Raw genomic sequence first — 19,290 nt, forward strand, 5'->3', positions numbered from 1 at the left:
CAAGTATGGTGGGTCTGACACACCGGTGTCAATGTGTTCTTTTTTCCATTTCCAGGAGTGTATAACATTGACATTCAGCGTAACCTGCCACAGATAAATTCCGTAACCCTAGAACAATAAAAATGTGGCTAATCTCCTAATAAAAAATTGTGCCCCACTTATAATCTTTCAATAATTGACTGTGAATTTAAGTGTAAATTTTGGACGTCAGCAGTGTTGCGTCATGGCCCTGAAAGATCCTACTAAATAAATTGAAAATTCTTACGTCAATGAAGTCGCCGGATAACGCATATATATCTGCTCCTATAAGAAATTTTTGTGGCACAGCCGTGCAATGCTGGCCAATCGATTTGTCATGTATAAAAAGAAACAGCTGGTTTTTCTTTACAATAATCGGGATGACCATGGATTGGGAAAATTAGTGAATTCTTTAAATTGAGATGAATGATTGTCAAAAGTTAATTTTTATAACAAAGATTATTATTAAGAGATTTTTTTAAAACATTTATATAGGGCTTGATATAACACTAATACATACGCGCGACGCTGCTTTTACCTTATACTACAACGCTCAGGCACCGCCATCGGTCCCCACGACCGGCCCAGCCAACTCCACACACACAACTCTTAGCTGCTACTACTACACAGTACCTACTGCATACAACACTGCTCTCAGGTCTGAGATTCTCTTACAGCTTACATATCGCAGGCAGCGCGTGAGCAATCCATCGAAATTACATCTGCTCGAGTGCGCTAGCAACAAATTCTTTAATCATGGACCTCTTACAATGTTATCTTCTAAATATTCCTCATTACATACTATACATTTATGCCAGTGCTTTTTCCAATTCCCGAAACACTTTTAGGAACTGTTTCTTCAGGATAGTTTATAGCCTCTTAACTGTGCATTTTTAATCTCATCCATGCTTGTAAAACCGCTGTCCTGAAAGACCTGCTTTGAAATGTTTGTAGGCCCTACCACTTGTCTTCCCTTGGTTTACCCATAACAGGCTCACCAAAAGCAATATTAAACATTTCTAAAAATTTCATACACTTTATTCCATTCTTACAACAAAATTTAATACAGATTCTGTAATTTATTTTTATACAAATCAAATAAACGTTGATGCTACCAGAACACATGTAACCTTTCCGAGAGCCGACAACAGAGTAAATACCAAATATGGATAACATTGTACACATATTTTTGAGGCATGTTTATGAAGATAGTGACAAAAAAGTAGCGCAAATCTAATACAACCCACAAAATTATAAATTTCTGCTTACCTTTTAAACACTCATCATGTTGCAAGAATTGTTTCGATGCAGTCCTTCAAAGAAAACTAGTACCTTTTTCTAGAAACACAAAGTAAGAACAAGCCTTAAATTCTACAGACTGATTATGTGGTGTCACCGCCAGACACCACACTTCCTAGGTGGTAGATTTAAATCGGCCGCGGTCCATTAGTACGTGTCGGACCCGCGTGTCGCCACTGTCAGTACTTGTAGACCTAGCGCCACCACATGGCAGGTCTAGAAAGACGGACTAGCACTCGCCCCAGTTGTACGGACGACATTGCTAGCGACTAGACGTACGAAGCCTTCCTCTCATTTGCCGAGAGACAGTTGGAATAGCCTTCAGCTAAGTCCATAGCTACGACCTAGCAAGGCGCAGTTAATCATATCTGGAGAGAGTCTTACTTGTATTCACCATAAACGATGTATACCAAAAGGATGGATTAAAGTTAAGTATTCCCAAAGCAACGTACTTTTCTTATTAGCATTCATAGAGCATCCTGTTTCAGACTTCACGATATTCTGGGTGAGCTTATAGCGTGCCTATTCGGCCCCTTCAAAATAACACTGTGTCGGCACTTCTGTCGACACATAACAGATTACATTATACGGGGTTCGTTTTACCAATAGCAATAGAGGAACATACATTCACATGAACAGGCATTTTGTTCTATGTTTGTAGTAGAATCCTGACTTCCATTCTTATGTTAATATTATTTACTCTATAATGTTTTCTTTCGGAAGAAGCTATCGTAATTTTTTTTTTGTATTCCTCATCGTCTTAATGCATTTGTATGAAAATAAACGCAGCCGAGACGTATCTATCTGTACACTGCGTCGCCACAGATTTGAAGCGCGCCGCGGCGGGTCCTGTACTACGTTGTGAAACAGCCTGTAGAAGAGCCTCGTGAGCTGGCTAGGCAGACTGGGGACTTGCTCGCTCGCTCTTCAGTTTTCCGACAGACTATAGGGTTCTTGATATTTCCTTCCATGAGGAAAATTAAACAGAGACACTGTCTGTTATGGAAAATGGCAGTCAGGCTAGAGATCATGCTGTGAGTCGCAACTGACCTTCTGTGCAGGTGTTTCTGTGACAGCATCGTAACGCAGTGGGAAGGTAAATCCCCAAGCGGTGCTCTGTAGAGGAGAGAAGCGTTGGTGTGGCGAGATGGCGCTGCGAGAACGGGGCGGCTTTCCTTTGTGCGATCAGAGAAACGCGTCTGGCCGGCAGAGTCGACGGGGTTCAGTGGGGAGGGTGGGGCGTCGGCGTCCGTGGCTTATCCCCTTACTCTCCACAGGGCGAGCGCAAAGCGCGGTCGGCCGCGGCTGTGGCGTGGCGTGGCGTCGCACAGGAATCGCAGTTTCCACCGGACAGTCACAGCAAAGCGACCGGGAGACGCAGGCGCTAAGGTAGGGCAGACTGGACGGCTGCGGTGGGAGGAAGGGTGGAGGGAGGAGAAGGGGGGAAGCTGCAAGTTTGCGCCAGGGCGTGGCAAGTACCTGCTAGAGTTACCGCAGCGCGCCTGGGGGGTTCGAGATTCTCTGAACCCACACTGGCTGACCACGGACGACGCTTCGCTGCAGTACCAGGCGCGTATTCAGTTGGGGGAGGGGGTGGAATGGGTGCGTTGTCGTGGGGCCACTGACACACCCCATCCCAAATACGACTTCATTAAAGTAGTTTACATTTAAAGCATCTTCTCAATTTGCTGTAATGGTCCAGGTACATACATCCACTTTTATTGCCCCCTGAAGTACTACGAGGCGTGTTTTTTTAAGTAAGTGAAACCTTCCCGTCTCCTCTATACCTCTTTTGTTGCTACGCAACCTTCCCTTCTTCAAAACCTATGAAACCTCTCCTTAGGATTTCTGTCTCTTGCTTAATAATAACAAATGAAAGCTTCCCTTTGAAATTTATTCTCTTTCTCAATCTTCGCATACAAATTTAATTTCTGCTTTTTAAAAGTGATTTTCGGATTATTTTGACGAAACATAGAATGTGTCGTCGTCGTGTGGCCCTCAGTCGTTATCTGCAATAACCCAGAACTGTTCCTTACCTTTTTTACTGTTACTGGATCGCCATCTGACTGCTATTTCGAACTGTGACATGAATATGCTTACTCTGTTTTACTATACTCTTATTAGCTGCTGGTGGGCTTTCATAATAAGTGGCTGTATTTATTACCAAAGCCGACGTTATTCTGTAATTAATTTGGCTGAAGTTACGTAATTCATAGTTAAACTTTTTCTTGACAACAATAAAATTTTCCTAAGTTTTACGTTGATGGTTTTTGGGATGGATTATAACCATTGATGCAACATTGCTGGCAAAAATTAAATATCTTCTGAAAACGCTTCAAATATTTACTGTTGGTAATGAAATGACTTTACAAACGTTCAAATGGGACTTACTTTTTACAACAATCTTACAACTAGCAATGCGCAAACATACATTCAGTAGTCTTATGTTTCTCAAAAAAATTAATTCAATAATATTAGTTCCTCTTATTATAATAGTTAGCTGATGTCTCTGTACATCCGTTTATAATCTCTTGTAAATCATAGCGGGTGGCTAGCAAGCACACTACTACTCTCAACCTCTCGCTTCAGACCTGCTACCAACTCGCTTCACATCTCGCTTACTACGGACTTCCTACGAACGCTAAAGTGCGGTCTCTCCCGCCAACAATGCTCTCTGGCGCAGACAATCCCTGCTACAATTACAAAATGTATCAATGCACGGTCTTTTCCGCTCTTTTCTTAAGATGTATCCATACGCGGTCTCTCCCGCCCTTTTTAAAATTATATCAATTTGCGGTCTCTCTTGCCAACAATACTTTGGTGCAGACATTCCCTGCTACCACAATTATTTCCAACATGACAAATATTAATTATTCCTACTTAATCCTATTAATAAAATATAAACATCTTTCATAAATTGTGGTTTGACAATAGACAATAGAAATATACACGTCTTACATAAGTACTGTTTTGAATTTAAAAAAAGACATGCTAAGATATCTCAATAATTTTATTTTTAAATGAAAGCCTGTACCTTAAACTACTTTTCTACATAATTTCCTTCAATACTGAGGCACTTGTCATAACGTTGTACCAGTTTTTGAATACCCTCCTCACAGAAGTCTGCCGCCTGACTTGTTAGCCACTGCATCACCAATGTTTTCATTTCGTCATCGTCTTGAAGACGCTGACCGCCCAGGTGTTCCTGCAAGTGCAGGAACAAATGGTAGTAACTGGGCGCAAGATCAGGGGTGCATGGAGGATGATCTAGAGTTTCCAATCGAAAAGATATGATGAGATCTTCGGTCTGATTCGCCTCATGCAGACGGGCATTGTCTTGCAGCAAAACAATGCCCTTGCTCAACTTCCATGGACTGTTGCTTTGATTCTGGTGTGACGTAGGCCACCCATGTTTCATCGCTCGTAACAAGTTGGCTTCCGAAATCATCACCGTCGTTGAGGTACCTCTCAAGGAAAGTCAATGCACTGTCTAAATGTTTGGTTTTGTGCACATCCGTCAACATTTTCGGTACCCAACGTGCGCACCATTTTCGGCAATTCAATTTCTCGGTCACAATGCCATACAAAACACTACGAGAAACATTAGGAAAGTCATCCCGTAAAGAGGAAATCGTAAAGCGTCTGTTTTCTCTCACTTTATTGTCCACGTCCTGCACCAAACTTTCATTAACGACCGAAGGACGCCAATTACGTTGTTCATCATGCACATTTGTGCGGCCATCTTTAAATGCTCTCACGCACTTTCTCACCATTCCATCACTCATGATGTTTTCTCAGTAAACTGCACAGATCTCACGATGAATATCGATCGCTTTTAGGCCTTTAGCACTAAGAAATCATATAACAGCCCGTACTTCACAGTCGGCGGGACTCACGATTATCGGAGGCATCTGTAAGTAGGCTGTATATGTTTTCTTATTGGCAACGTTACGTAGCGCTCTGTACGAAAATCACTGGCTGTGCTGTGTGCAGTCTGTGGCTAGTTTGCATTGTTGTCTGCCATTGTAGTGTTGGGCAGCGGCAGCTGGATGTGAACAGCGCGTAGCATTGGGCAGTTGGAGGTGAGCCGCCAGCAGTGGTGGATGTGGGGAGAGAGATGGCGGAGTTTTGAAGTTTGTAATAGTGGATATCATATATTATGACTAATAAGGTAAATACATTGTTTGTTCTCTATTAAAATCTTTCATTTGCTAACTACCCCTATCAGTAGTTAGTGCCTTCCGTAGTTTGAATCTTTTATTTAGCTGGCAGTAGTGGCGCTTGCTGTATTGCAGTAGTTCGAGTAATGAAGATTTTTGTGAGGTAAGTGATTTCTGAAAGGTATAGATTAATGTTAGTCAGGGCCATTCCTTTGTAGGGATTTCTGAAAATCAGATTGCGTTGAGCTAAAAATATTGTGTGTCAGTTTAAGCACAGTCTTGTACAATTGTTCTAAGGGGACGTTACATATGGCGACCCTGCCAGGGGGACGTTACACATCTTAAACACTCAGTACACAACATAAACAAGGAAGAATCAGTAATGGCGTCAGTGCGTAGATTAAGGTACAGGCTTTCATGTAAAAATAAAATTATTGAGATATCTTAGCACGTCTTCTTTTAATTTCAAAATGGTACTTACTTAAAAAACACGCCTCGTACTTAAAATTTAAAAGAGTTTCTGATTAACAGGATAAGGGCAACAAATGGGAAGAAAATCTGTTAGTAACATATACGTACAAATCTGTTGCAGTATATAACTGACAAAGAATGTAGGAGCTCCTCCCTGGCTCCCCATTCCAGTGAACGGAGTATCTGGCCCATATGATCAATGTGCAGAGACTGGCCTAAAGAAAAGAGAGAGATTCTACATCAGAAACAAGCCATTGCTTTATCAAAAACAGAAATGAATTTAGTAGTGTAGGATAGTCGAATAATATTCATTCTGGACTGACGTTCTGAAAGTTCTGCAAGGCCATTCTCTTACAGATACCAATGACTAGCAGTAAGGCTGTTAGCATGTTTAGTCCTACCAGGTGCAGTTTCTGTAATTTTTTTGGAAGAATTTATAAGTTTTTAAATCAGAGATTGATGGTTCATTTTATAGAGAGAACTGGTATGAAGGTGTTGCAACACCAACACTTTATGTTATTCATTATTTTCAATCCCTTACGACTGTTTTTACGTATATTCTGTCATTATTTGGTTTATATCTGATTTTCTACCAAATACGATCCACTCCTATACAATTAATCTTTGAAAATATTGCATGAGTTACTGGTTCATGTATAGAATCGATAGAATTGTAACGACTGGATAGGTAATACTGGTGAGAAGTTCCCTCTATGCCAAGGAGGCTAAACTGTATTAGTCAAAATGGGGAGCGCACCAACTGAGGACAAAGTTCCAGGCAGTGGTCGACTAGCGCAGTGAACACATCTCTGACGGATTTGACGACACTCCGATACCAAAGGAATGGGAGTGTAACAATGCTCCATGTAAAATGTTAATTCGAAGATGCCCTCGAGTGAGACCTGTAAACGCTGAGGCTCGAACTACACAGTAAAGGACGACGCGGACGTAGTGTTTCGCATCGTCGCCTCCAGACAATACACTGTTTTCATCAGTATTGCAAATAACATGGGTCAGTAATCATTGTCTGTTCTGTTACAAGAAATTTTAATTCGTGTGTGGATACATACTGTTACGGACCTAAATACTACTGCCACTGATAGGTTCACGGCCAATATCCTAAAAATTACCTAATCGGTCTTATGTTATTAAAGAATGTCAGAAATTTTAGTAATCTTGAAAATTAATCCATAGGTTGAGTCCGGTTAAGTTGTGCATCGGTTAGTTGCGTAATGTTATAATAAAAAAGATTTTCACTATACGGGAAACAATAATTTAAAAATAAATTGATTCTGACGGTATTAGTCAACAATAGTTTAAGAGAAACGATTAATAATTATTTTAGCAATTTATTGTTTGAAAATTGTGGCAATTCTATGCTCAATTATTTGAACATGTATTTTTGGGACTTCAAAAAATGGCTCTGAGCACTATGGGACTTAACATCTGAGGTCAACAGTCCCCTAGATCTTAGAACTACGTAAACCTAACTAACCTAAGGACAACACACACATCCATGCCCGAGGCAGGATTCGAACCTGTGATCGTAGCAGTCGCGCGGTTCGTGACTGATGCGCCTAGAACCGCTCGGCCACAGCGGCCGGCAATGGGACATCAGAGTAAGGAATCAGAATAAGAGCTCATGCATCCAAGTTGCTGACAGGAATATTATACGAAAGAATGCAAAAGAATTGAGGATCTGTCAGATGACCCTCAGTTTGGTTTCAGGACTCGTAAAGGCACAAAAGATACAGTTCTGAAGTTTCAGTTTATGGTAGAACCAAGACTGCAGAAAATTCAAGATACTTTCATAGGATGTGTAGACCTAAGACAATTTTCAACAGTGTCAAATGGTGGAAGATGTTGGAAATTCTGTGATAAATAGAGGTAGGCTGTAGGGAAAGACGGATAATACACAACATGTACAAGAACCACGAGGAACATACGACTGGAAGACTAAGAACGAAGTGCTCTCAATAAGAAGAGCTTAAGACAGGGAGGTACTTTTTGTCCCTACTGACGGAAATAAAAGAAATGTTCAAGAGTGGGATTAAAATTCAAGATAAAAGGATACCAGATTAACTGATGACATTACTATCCTCAGTGAAAGAGAAGAAGAGTTGCAGAATCTGTATAATGGGATGAACAGTCTAATGAGTACAGAAAATGGATTGAGAGTAAGTCGAAGAAAGACGAAAGTAACGGTAAGAAGAGAAACAAGAACAGCGAGAAACTTTACATCGGGACTGATGGTCACGAAGTAGATGAAGTTAAGGAAGCAAAATAACCCATGACGGATGTTGCAAGGAGGACATAAAAAGGACACTAGCACTGGCAAGAATGACATTCCGGGAAAATAGAAGTCTATGTTTGGTACAAACATAGACCTTAATTTGAGGATTAAATTTCTGAGAATGCACGTTTGGAGCACAGCAATTTATGGTAGTGAAACATGGGCTGTGGGAAAACCAGAACAGAAGAGAATCTAAGCATTTGACATGTGGTGCTACGGCAAAATGTTAAAAATTAGGTGGACTGGTAATGTAACGTGTGAGGATGTTCTCCGCAGAATCGGAGAGAATCATAACACAGCTGACATGTTACTGACCTGCTCGTATAGCGTAACGCACAACGTGCTAGCTCCCGAAACAGGAAGGTGAACCAGACCCGGATCGAATTGGCGCGGCAAATTGACGACTTTTAACTGGCGCAAAGATGTGAGTTTGAAGCGGTTTCCCCGCTTGTTTAGGTACAAACTGGATTGGTCGCAAGTTTCCGCCAGAGGAAATACGAAACAAAAAGTTATAGTGCTATCTCCAACAGATCGAAATTTACGTGACTCGCAGACTTATGATGCGCATGACTTCCATTTCTTTGATGACTGTCGGTTGTGGTAAAAGGGAGGAATCCGGGCATAATGTTAAATAAAAGCGATCGCCAAATCTTGAGTATAATGGACCCTACACTAGTCGAGATCAACGTTGAAAACAGGTAGATAAGTTTGTTATTGTTAAATGACGTTTGTGGGTCTCTTTCTTTATGTATTTTGTTTTGATTTTGAGTAAACGAACCTGGTCAGCCTCGTAATGCATATATTTAAATTGTATTTTATAATGTTTTTAATGTTGAATAAATTTTTGTAAGACATATTGCATGCAACTGACCCAGTTCTGCCACTCACCTCCTTCTGCCTCCCAGTTTATATATATATATATATATATATATATATATATATATATATATATATATATATATATTAATGGGTCGGAATTAAGCTTCCTGTCACTCTCTGCTACTTTACCACAGAAGCTCATGATCAAAACTAATTCTGCCTACTATAAAGGAACGGAAGATCTGAATGAATGAAATATAAGAAGTTACTTTGATATGGCAATGAAATTTCGGGGGGATACAGCGATCGTACGTCTCAGAAAAAGAGAATGGTGTGTGACTGCTCGGGTGATAAAGAAGCTACAATCGGACGTGGAGGCTGCGTCTTGGGCAGCGGAGACGAAAGGAAAGGAGGAAGATGGGCCTGGAAGAGAGGCGCAGCGCGGCTGTGACTCGTCCTGTGGGGAGTCCTTTGTCCTGTTGGCTGGCGCCTCGGTGTCCCTACCACGCGTTGACGTCCGCGCGACGCCAGCGCCGCTGCGCGGCGACGCCCGCAGTCTCATTCGCCAGCGCAGCGCCGCGGAGCAACAAAACAGTTTTTTAATATCTCTGGATGTGCCTGGCGCAGGCTTTGATCTCTGGCCGCGCCACGACAGATGAAAGCGTAGTCGTGGCTGGGCTGCCACGTCTCCCGCCGCCGACGCCGCCGTCACCGAAAAAAATTCTTAAACGCCTTTTGCCACGCGGCTCGCCTCTTACCAGAATCGGTTCCTTTAATCTTCGCAGATTGTGCGCCCACCTTTTCCCTAACCGTAGAAATGGCACACCTCAGACATCACCGAGAGACTGGATGCTTGCTAGGAGGCCCGTGAGACGGGACCTATAAATAGAATTTTCACCAGCAATCTCAACTCATTTCCCAGGCGAGTTTCAGTTCTGCGAACAGTCTGCCTTCAGGAAGACTTATCTTACTGTCGTAACGTAACAAACTGTACACGTCTTAGTCACTAATGGTATTGTAAAACACCAATAAGTTTACATGACATACCTGCTACCATCACATGTGTTATAATCTGGTTCTGTACGTTCATTTCCACATTATTCTAGAAAATAGTTCCTATACAGTCTCAAAAATATACCTATCATGTAACCGATGAGAAGGAAAGTAAAGCTTAGAATACTAATTAAACGATGTCATCTTTAAACAAGGGAACAGAAAAGATTGTTAACAGCTACACAGGTATCTCTTTAATCAGCGTTGTGGGTAAAATCTTCTCAGGTATTGTTGAAAGGAAAGTGCGAGTATTAGTTGAGGACAAACTGGACGAAAATCAGTGTGGGTTTAGGCCTCTTAGAGGCTGTCAGGACCAGATCTTTAGCTTACGGCAAATAATGGAGAAACGAGTGGAACAGGGAATTGTATCTATGCTTTATAAATCTAGAAAAGGCATATGACCGGGTTCCCAGGAGGAAGTTATTGTCTGTTCTACGAGATTATGGAATAGGAGGCAAACTTTTACAAGCAGTTATACGTCTTTACATAGATAGTCTGGCAGCAGTTAGAGTTGACGGTAAATTGAGTTCATGGTTCAGAGTAGTTTCAGGGGTAAGACAAGGCTGCAACCTGTCTCCACTGCTGTTCATATTATTTATGGATCATATGTTGAAAACAATAGACTGGCTGGGTGAGATTAAGATATGTGAACACAAAATAAGCAGTCACGCATATGCGGATGACTTAGTTGTGATGGCAGATTCGATTGAAAGTTTGCAAAGAAATATTTCAGAGCTAGATCAGAAATGTAAGGACTATGGTATGAAGATTAGCATCTCCAAAACGAAAGTAATGTCAGTGGGAAAGAGATATAAACGGATTGAGTGCCAAATAGGAGGAACAAAGTTAGAACAGGTGGACGGTTTCAAGTACTTAGGATGCATATTCTCACAGGATGGCAACATATTGAAAGAACTGGAAGCGAGATGTAGCAAACCTAATGCAGTGAGCGCTCAGCTACGATCTACTCTCTTTTGCAAGAAGGAAGTCAGTGCCAAGACTAAGTTATCTGTGCACGGTTCAATCTTTCGACCAACTTTGTTGTATGGGAGCGAAAGCTGTGTGGATTCAGGTTACCTTATCAATAAGGTTGAGGTCACGGATATGAAAGTAGCTAGGATGATTGCAGGTACTAGTAGATGGGAAATCAAAGAAAAACTGCGAATGAACTCTATAGATGTAGCAGTTAGGGCGAACAGGCTAAGATGGCGGGGTCATGTTACACGCATGGGAGAAGCAAGGTTACTCAAGAGACTCATGGGATCAGCAGTAGACGGTAGGAGGAGTCGCGGTAGACCAAGGAGAAGGTACCTGGATTCGGTTAAGAATGATTTTGAAGTAATAGGCTTAACATCAGAAGAGGCACCAATATTAGCACTGAATAGGGGATCATGGAGGAATTTTATAAGGGGGACTATGTTCCAGACTGAACGCTGAAAGGCATAATCAGTCTTAAATGATGATGATGATGTCATGCTTCAGCTGAGACTGTCTGCTATTCGAATAAGCTGTTTTTTCTGGTATCCTGCCCACCCATCTCTTACAGGGTGCCTAAAGGATGCTGCTTTCTCGGATAGCCGTACAACAATTCAAGCAAATCACCTTAATGGTTTTTATTACAATAAAGTAGACTGAAAATACTTAAAAATAATCAATTTCCTTTGCTATATACAATGTCCGAACAAGTAATTCACACACGCTCATATGGATCATAATCACGGCCCTTCTAGTGCCTCTCTTCTAGTGCGTCGTTACTAGTCCGGGTCTCCTAGTGCGCATGTTCTACTGTCCGGCCGAGGCTGGCATGAGCGGAGCTTATATTCTCTTCATGTAGAGGTCGCTCTTGTCGTGGTGCGGTCCTAGTCAGCGTACTATTGGCTGCGTCGCCTCGCAGTTCTCTGCAGGTACGTTCTTGATCTTCGTGCCGGCGCTTTCGTTACACCGGAACAGTTTTATTAGCCGCTATTGGCCCATTTCGATAGTATTGTAATTATCAGCTTTCGTGTTTACTGAACCATAAATGCGAATTGTTTCAGATATCAGTAGAGTTGCAGCTCTCTCGCGACGAATACATCTGCTATAGAAAACATATTAAAGCTAATCAGGTTGGACCGAGTCAATAAAGACATTCCAATTATAGCCTTCCAACAAGTATTAACAGAACGCCTTATTCAAAGCTTAGCAAATGATTTACTGATTTACATATATATTTATTTACATATTTACATATACATATATACCATATATACCATACCTGATCAAATATATCCGTACACCTCTATATAGTCCGCCTGCTTAGTTGGGTGGTAACGTGTTCGCCTCCAGAGCAAGAGGGCACGAGTTAGATTCCCGGCCGGATTGGAGATTCTTCTCCGCTCGGGGACTGTGTGTTGTGTTGTCCTCATCACCATTTCATCCCCATCACCGGCGCGCAAGTCACCCAATATGGCGTCGAAAATACAGTAGAACCCCTCTAATCTGTCACCTTCGGGACCGGGATCATGGTCGGAACGAAAAAAAGGTCTGATTATCCGAGATATCTAATATTTATTGCAAAAAATATAAAAAGACATTTAGTACAAAAAATTAAACGATTTAAGAACTAAAAGACGTCTACAGTAATATAAAAAGATGTTTTTTACACAGTATTAAACAATATATCAACTAAAAAACATGTACACACACTATAATATGTATTGGTTTTAAAAGGAAAAACGACAAACAAATTACAGTACTGTACTGTACTTAATAACATATAAACGATATATACGGTAAACTAAAAAATGTTTATAGCACTGTATAGAAAAAAGAAATTTTTTACAAAGTAATAAACTACTGTATGTATAAACTAAGAAATTATTATACTGTATGCATTGTTTTTACAGTAAAAACTAAAACAAATTACTTGGAAAAAAAGTCAGTGATAGATTTTTCTTTAGCAGATGATATTCTAGATTTAGCTGCAGTGCCCCTCCACATTTTATCCACAAAACTTACATTGGAGTTGATGCTGGATTCTGCTCGATGTATTGAAGGGCGATGTCAAAAGCGTTTTTTGCATCCTTGTGTGAAATCCGGGAGGGAGGTTCGTCTTCCCCGTCCGAGTCCTCATTCACAGTTTCCTGGCTAACAGCAGCGACAATCTGGTCTTCATTGAGCTCTTCAAAAGTGTCACGGTCTTTGTCACATTCGTTGATCCACTCGTCAACTTCGTTGGCAGGGACGTTCGGCTCCAGAGTTTGTAGATCTTTAACGATTTCCAGTGCGTCGTTGTTTTGCTCATCTTCGGTACTTGTGGCCAAAGCTTACGCCACGATTTCCGCAGTGTGTCAGATTTCAGTTCATCTCATGCTGCAGCGATTCTGTAGATATCATCTTTGATGTTCAGGGATTTCATTGCCTCAAATAAGTTTTGACCTCCTTCAGATTTTTCCAAGATTGAGCTGATATACTTTCTGCGATATCGCCTTTTTAACCATTCGATAACGGCATGATCCATTGGTTGGATGAGTGAGGTCACATTAGGAGGCAGAAAGAGAGTTTTTATGTCCCCTTTCACCAAATCTTCCTCATATGGATGTGATGGTGCGTTATCCAACAGCAGTAGAGCACGAACAGGCAGTTTCTTTTTTTTTTTTTTTTTTTTGCTTCAAGTCTTTTTAGACCGATGGCACAAACTCGTCGAAAAACCGGGATTTAAAAGGGTTGCAGTCCATCCAAGCAGATTTTTGATTGCGGTAATAAATCGGCAAGGAAAAGTTTATATTTATGAATGCCCTTGGCTTCTTAGATTTGCCATTGAGGAACAAGGGGAGCTTGTGGGTACCATCTGCGTTGCTACAAGGAATGACTGTTATTCTATCTATTACAAGTTTCGTTCCTACCACGCATTCATTTGAAGCTGCGAGCGTTTTTGTTGGCAACATTTTAAAGTTCAGCCCTGTCTCGTCATGTTATACGCTTGGTAGGGTAACAGTTCATTTTCTTCTAATAATTTGTTGAAACTTACAGAAAACTCCTTTGCAGCTGCGGCATCGGCAGATAGTTTTTCACCGGAAATAGAAATAAATCGGACACCATGACGTGTTTTCCAACGATCAATCCAGCCTTCACTGGGAGCAAATTTACTTCCGACTTCCATTTTTGTGTGCAAAACTATCGCTTTTTCTTTGAGAATTGGCCCGGATATTGGAGTTCCTTTCCTTCTTTCTTGTCAAAACCACATCCGCAATGCGTTATCAATCAGTTCAAGTTTAGGCTTTTTTAATGTTTTGCGATTCTTCAGCGTGTTTTCACCATCAATCGTAACTGTGTAGGATTCTTCCTCCAATCCTTAATTGACGTAACACCTACATTCCGTTCCTTTGCAATTTTTTGGAGCGATTCTCCTTCGTCCAGTCTTTGTAGTACTGCTAATTTTTCATTTAGTGAAAGAGTTACGTGTTTACGTTTGAATCCAGACGTGTTGAAAAACAGACAACTGCACACAAATGAATCTACAATAATAAGTACTGCAGCGAACACGGAATAAAGTAAACAACGACGTTTTTTAATACCAACTAAGGATAAAACTGCACAATAACGTACAGTATAACAATATGCACAGCGATAGACACCGCAACAATGGCCCGACAGGCGTTCAGTCAGTATCAAGTCGGCACAGGCTCGAGAGCCTGAGCATGGTCGGACTAAACAGAGTGACGGACCAGCCAAGGTCGGGTTAGAGGGGCTCTACTGTAGTTCAAATGGCTATGAGTCCTATGGGACTTAACATCTGAGGTCATCAGTCCGCTATAACATAGACCTACTTAAATCTAACAAACCTAAGGACATCACACACACCCATGCCCGAGGCAGGTTTCGAACCTGCGACCGTAGCGGTCGCGCGGTTCCAGACTGAAGCGCCTAGAGCCGCTCGGCCACTGCGGCCGGCTGTGGCGTCGACTGTAGTAAGACTTGCACTTGGCGGACGAACTTCCCTAGATGGGGCCTCCCGGTCAATGATGCCATACTCTCACTTCATTTACCCCTATTTAAAGCGCAATTAACGACTGGATATCAGAGGTGGACTCTCCAGTACAGAAGCAGGCTAAAGTATTGTGTTCTGAGTAGAGGAGATGTAACAACAGATCGGGTCAGGCAGGAGAGTTCTGTGACATCGAAAGTGGACTAGTATCTGCATATCATCTGAGTAACAAATACATTAAGGGAATTCAACTCTTGTAATGCTGCCCAAGTCTCCTCTTGCTGACGCGACCGTGAGGTGGAAATGCGAAGGAGCAACCACTGTTAAACGACAACCAGGCAGATCCCACGTACATGTACTTACGGGCACGGACCGTCGAGCGCTGCCGAGGGTGGCTGTAAAAACTCAAGTCAAATCAGTGGAAGGAATCACTCGTGAGCTCCAAGCAGTCAAGCTAGCACAATAGCCGTGGTTAGTGAGTTAAAAAGAATGGGGTAGAATGGATGAACAACTGATACATTTCTGTAGTCAGTAAGCGACGCCTAACGTCGTGTAAATGGACAGTGTTTAACTGGAAATGAGTGATTTGGAGTGATAAACAACGCTATGTGTTGTGGCAATCCGATGGAACGGTTTCGATTTGGCAATGTCTCAGAAACGTTACCTGCCGTCACGTGTAATGAAAAAACTGAAGTACGGACTACGTGATGTTAACGATATGGTGTCTCCTGTAACGAGGTCGTGGTCCTGTTACTGCGCTTGAGAAAACGCCAAATGCTGAAGGATATGAACACATCTTATAGCACTGTGTACTGCGTATAGCAAAAGAATAGTCCGGAGGCGATGACTGTATCAGCATACCAACGCTCCCTGTCGTAAAGCAGCATCTCTGACGCAACGCTCTGTGGACAGTAACGTTTCTAAAATAGAATGGCCTGCCCAGGGTCCAGACATGGGCTGGGTGGACCACCTTGCGGGAAAATTCAGAACGTAGACTTCGCCCCAGATTGCAGAACGCAACATCAAGACCTTCTCTGGTTCCAGCTCTTGAGAAAAAACTGGATACCATTCCTCCACAGCCCAGTAGAGATCAGGCGAAGGGTGGACACTCCCCATATTAATGTCCGGTTACTCTTGATCAGATGTAGACTTTGCGCCAAACTGCAGAACCCAACATCAAGACCTTCTCTGGTTTCGGCTCTTGAGGAAAAACTGGATACCATTCCTCCACAGCCCAGTAGAGATCAGCCAAAAGGTGAACACTCCCCATCTTAATGTCTGGTTACTCTTGATGAGACTTAGACTTCACGCCAGACTATAGAACCCAACATCACGACCATCTCTCGTTTCAGCTCTTGAGGAAAAACTAGATACCATTCCTCCACAACCCAGTAGAGATCAGGCGAAGGGTGAACACTCCACATATTAATGTCCAGCTACTCTTGATTAGACAATGTATATCGAGCAGTTGGTTCATGAGCCCACGCGAATAGTAAATGGTTGTGGAAATACACTTGACAGCTTAGCAACAAATAATCCTGAGTTTATAACTAGCATAAAAACAGATACAGGGACTAGTGAACACAGGGTTGTCGTAGCGAGATTTAATGTTGTGACCCCCAAATCCTCCAAAAATAAACGGAAAATATACCTATTCAAAACAGCAGATAAAAATTCACTTGACCCTTCCAGAAGAGACAATTTCCACTTCTTCCAAATTAACAGTATGAGTGTAGACCAGATGTGGCTTGAATTCAAAGAAATAGTATCGGCGGCAATTGAGAGAATTATACAAAAGAAATTAATAAAGGAAGGACTTGGTCCTCCTTGGTACACAAAACGGGCCACAACACTGTTGCAGAAACAACGAAAAAAACATACCAAGTTTAAACAGATGCATAATCTCCAAGATTGGCGATATTTTACAGAAGCTCGAAATGTAGAGCGGACTTCAGTGCGAAATGCTTATAATAGTTTCCACAACGAAACCTTGTCTCGAAACCTGGCAGAAAATCCAAAGAGATACAGGTAGTATGTGAAGTATTCTAGCGACAAGACGCAAGGCCTTCTCTGCGCGATAGCAATGGTGATACTATAGAAAACAGTGCTGCCAAAGGAGAGTTACTGAACAGAGACTTCCGAAATGCCTTCACAAAAATCCGTACCCAACGACTCGAAAGTTGCACAGGTCACACCAATACTCAAGAAAGGTAGTAGGAGCAATCCGCTAAATTACAGGCCTGTATCATAAACGTCGATATGCAGCAAAATTTTGGAACATATATTGTGTTTGAACATTATTAATTACCTTGGAGGAAACGGTCTGTTGACACACAGTCAACACGGATTTAGAAAACATCGTATTTGTGAAACAAAACTAGCTCTTTACTGACATGAAGTACTGAGTGATACTGACAAAAGATATCAAATTAATTCCTTATTTCTATAATTCAGGAAGGCTTTTGACACTATACCACACAAGCGGCTTGCAGTGAAATTGCGTGCTTATGGAATATAGTCTCAGTTATGTGACTGGATTCGTGATACCCTGTCAGAGATGTCACAGTTCGTAGTAATTGACGGAAGGTCATCGAATAAAACAGAAGTGATTTCTGGCGTTCCCCAAGGTAGTGTTACAGGCCCTTTTCTGTTGTTTATTTATATAAACGATTTGGTTCAAGTGGTTCAAATGGCTCTGAGAACTATGGGACTTAACTGCTGAGGTCATCAGTCCCCTAGAACTTCGAACTACTTAAACCTAACTAACCGAAGGACATGACACACATCTATGCCCGAGGCAGGATTCGAACCTGCGACCGTAGCGGTAGCGAGGTTCCAGACTGTAGCGCCTAGAACCGCTCGGCCGCCCCGGTCGGTCTATAAACGATTTGGGAGACAATCTGAGCAGCCGTCTTAGATTGTTTGCAAATGACGCTGCCGTTTAGCAACTAGTAGTCATTAGAAGATCAAAACAAATTCCAAAAAGATTTAGAAAAGATATCTGCATGGTGCGAAAATTGTCAATTGACCCTAAATAACGAAAAGTGTGAGATTATGCACATGAGTGCTAAAAGGAATCCGTTAAACTTCGGTTACACGATAAATCAGTCAAATCGAAAGGACGTTAATTCAAGTAAATACGTAGGAATTACAATTACGAACAACTCAATTTGAAGGAATACACAGAGAATGTTCTGGGGAAGGCTAACCAAAGACTGAGTTTTATTGGCAGGACACTTGCAAAATGTAACAGATCTTGTAAGGAGACTGCCTACACTGCGCTTGTCCGTCCTCTTTCAGAATACCGCTACGAGGTGTGGGATCCTTAGAAGACAGAACTGACGGAGTGCATCGAAAAAGTTCAAAGAAGGGCAGCACGTTTTGTGTTATCGCGAAATAGGGGAGAGAGTGTAACTGATACGATACAGGATTTGGGATGGACGTCATTAAAACAAAGGCGTTATTCGTTTCAGAGGAATCTTCTCACGAAATTCCATTCACCAACTTTCTCCTGCGAATGCGAAAAATATTTTGTTGAAGCCGACGCACATAGGGAGAAACGAGCACCATGATAAAGTAAGGGAAATCAGAGCTCTTACGGAGAGATATAGGTGTTCGTTCTTTCTGCGCGCAGTACGAATTGGAATAATAGAGGATCTGCCAGGCACATGCAGAGTATGCATGTAGATGTGTATTCCTAGAGTTACAAGTATGTAAATTATGGGTGCTGTTCAGTTCAGCCAGACTATTATTGCAGATGGTTAGCTAAATTTAAAATATCTAACCGCTGATATGGAAACGAAGAAATATCGCGGTCTGCAACAGTGGTCTTTATATCACCTAGATGGAGAACTTTAGCCTTAGAGCATAGAACTACCGCGTGTCCACTGATTCCTGTCCTCTGTACTGTCTACCAACGCAACGGCCTTGCCGCAGTGGATACACCGGTTCCCGTGAGATCACGGAAGTTAAGCGCTGTCGGGCGTGCTCGGCACTTGGATGGGTGACCATTCAGGCCGCCGTGCGCTGTTGCCATTTTTCGGGGTGCACTCAGCCTCGTGATGGCAATTGAGGAGCTACTCGACGGAGTAGTAGCGGCTTCGGTCAAGAATACCGTCATAACGACCGGGAGAGCGGTGTTCTGATGCCATGAGCCTCCTATTCGCATCCTCCTCGGAGGATAACACGGCAGTCGGATTGTCCCGATTGGC

The sequence above is a fragment of the Schistocerca cancellata genome, chromosome 7 (assembly GCF_023864275.1).
Source record: "Schistocerca cancellata isolate TAMUIC-IGC-003103 chromosome 7, iqSchCanc2.1, whole genome shotgun sequence".
In the NCBI taxonomy this organism is placed as follows: domain Eukaryota; kingdom Metazoa; phylum Arthropoda; class Insecta; order Orthoptera; family Acrididae; genus Schistocerca; species Schistocerca cancellata.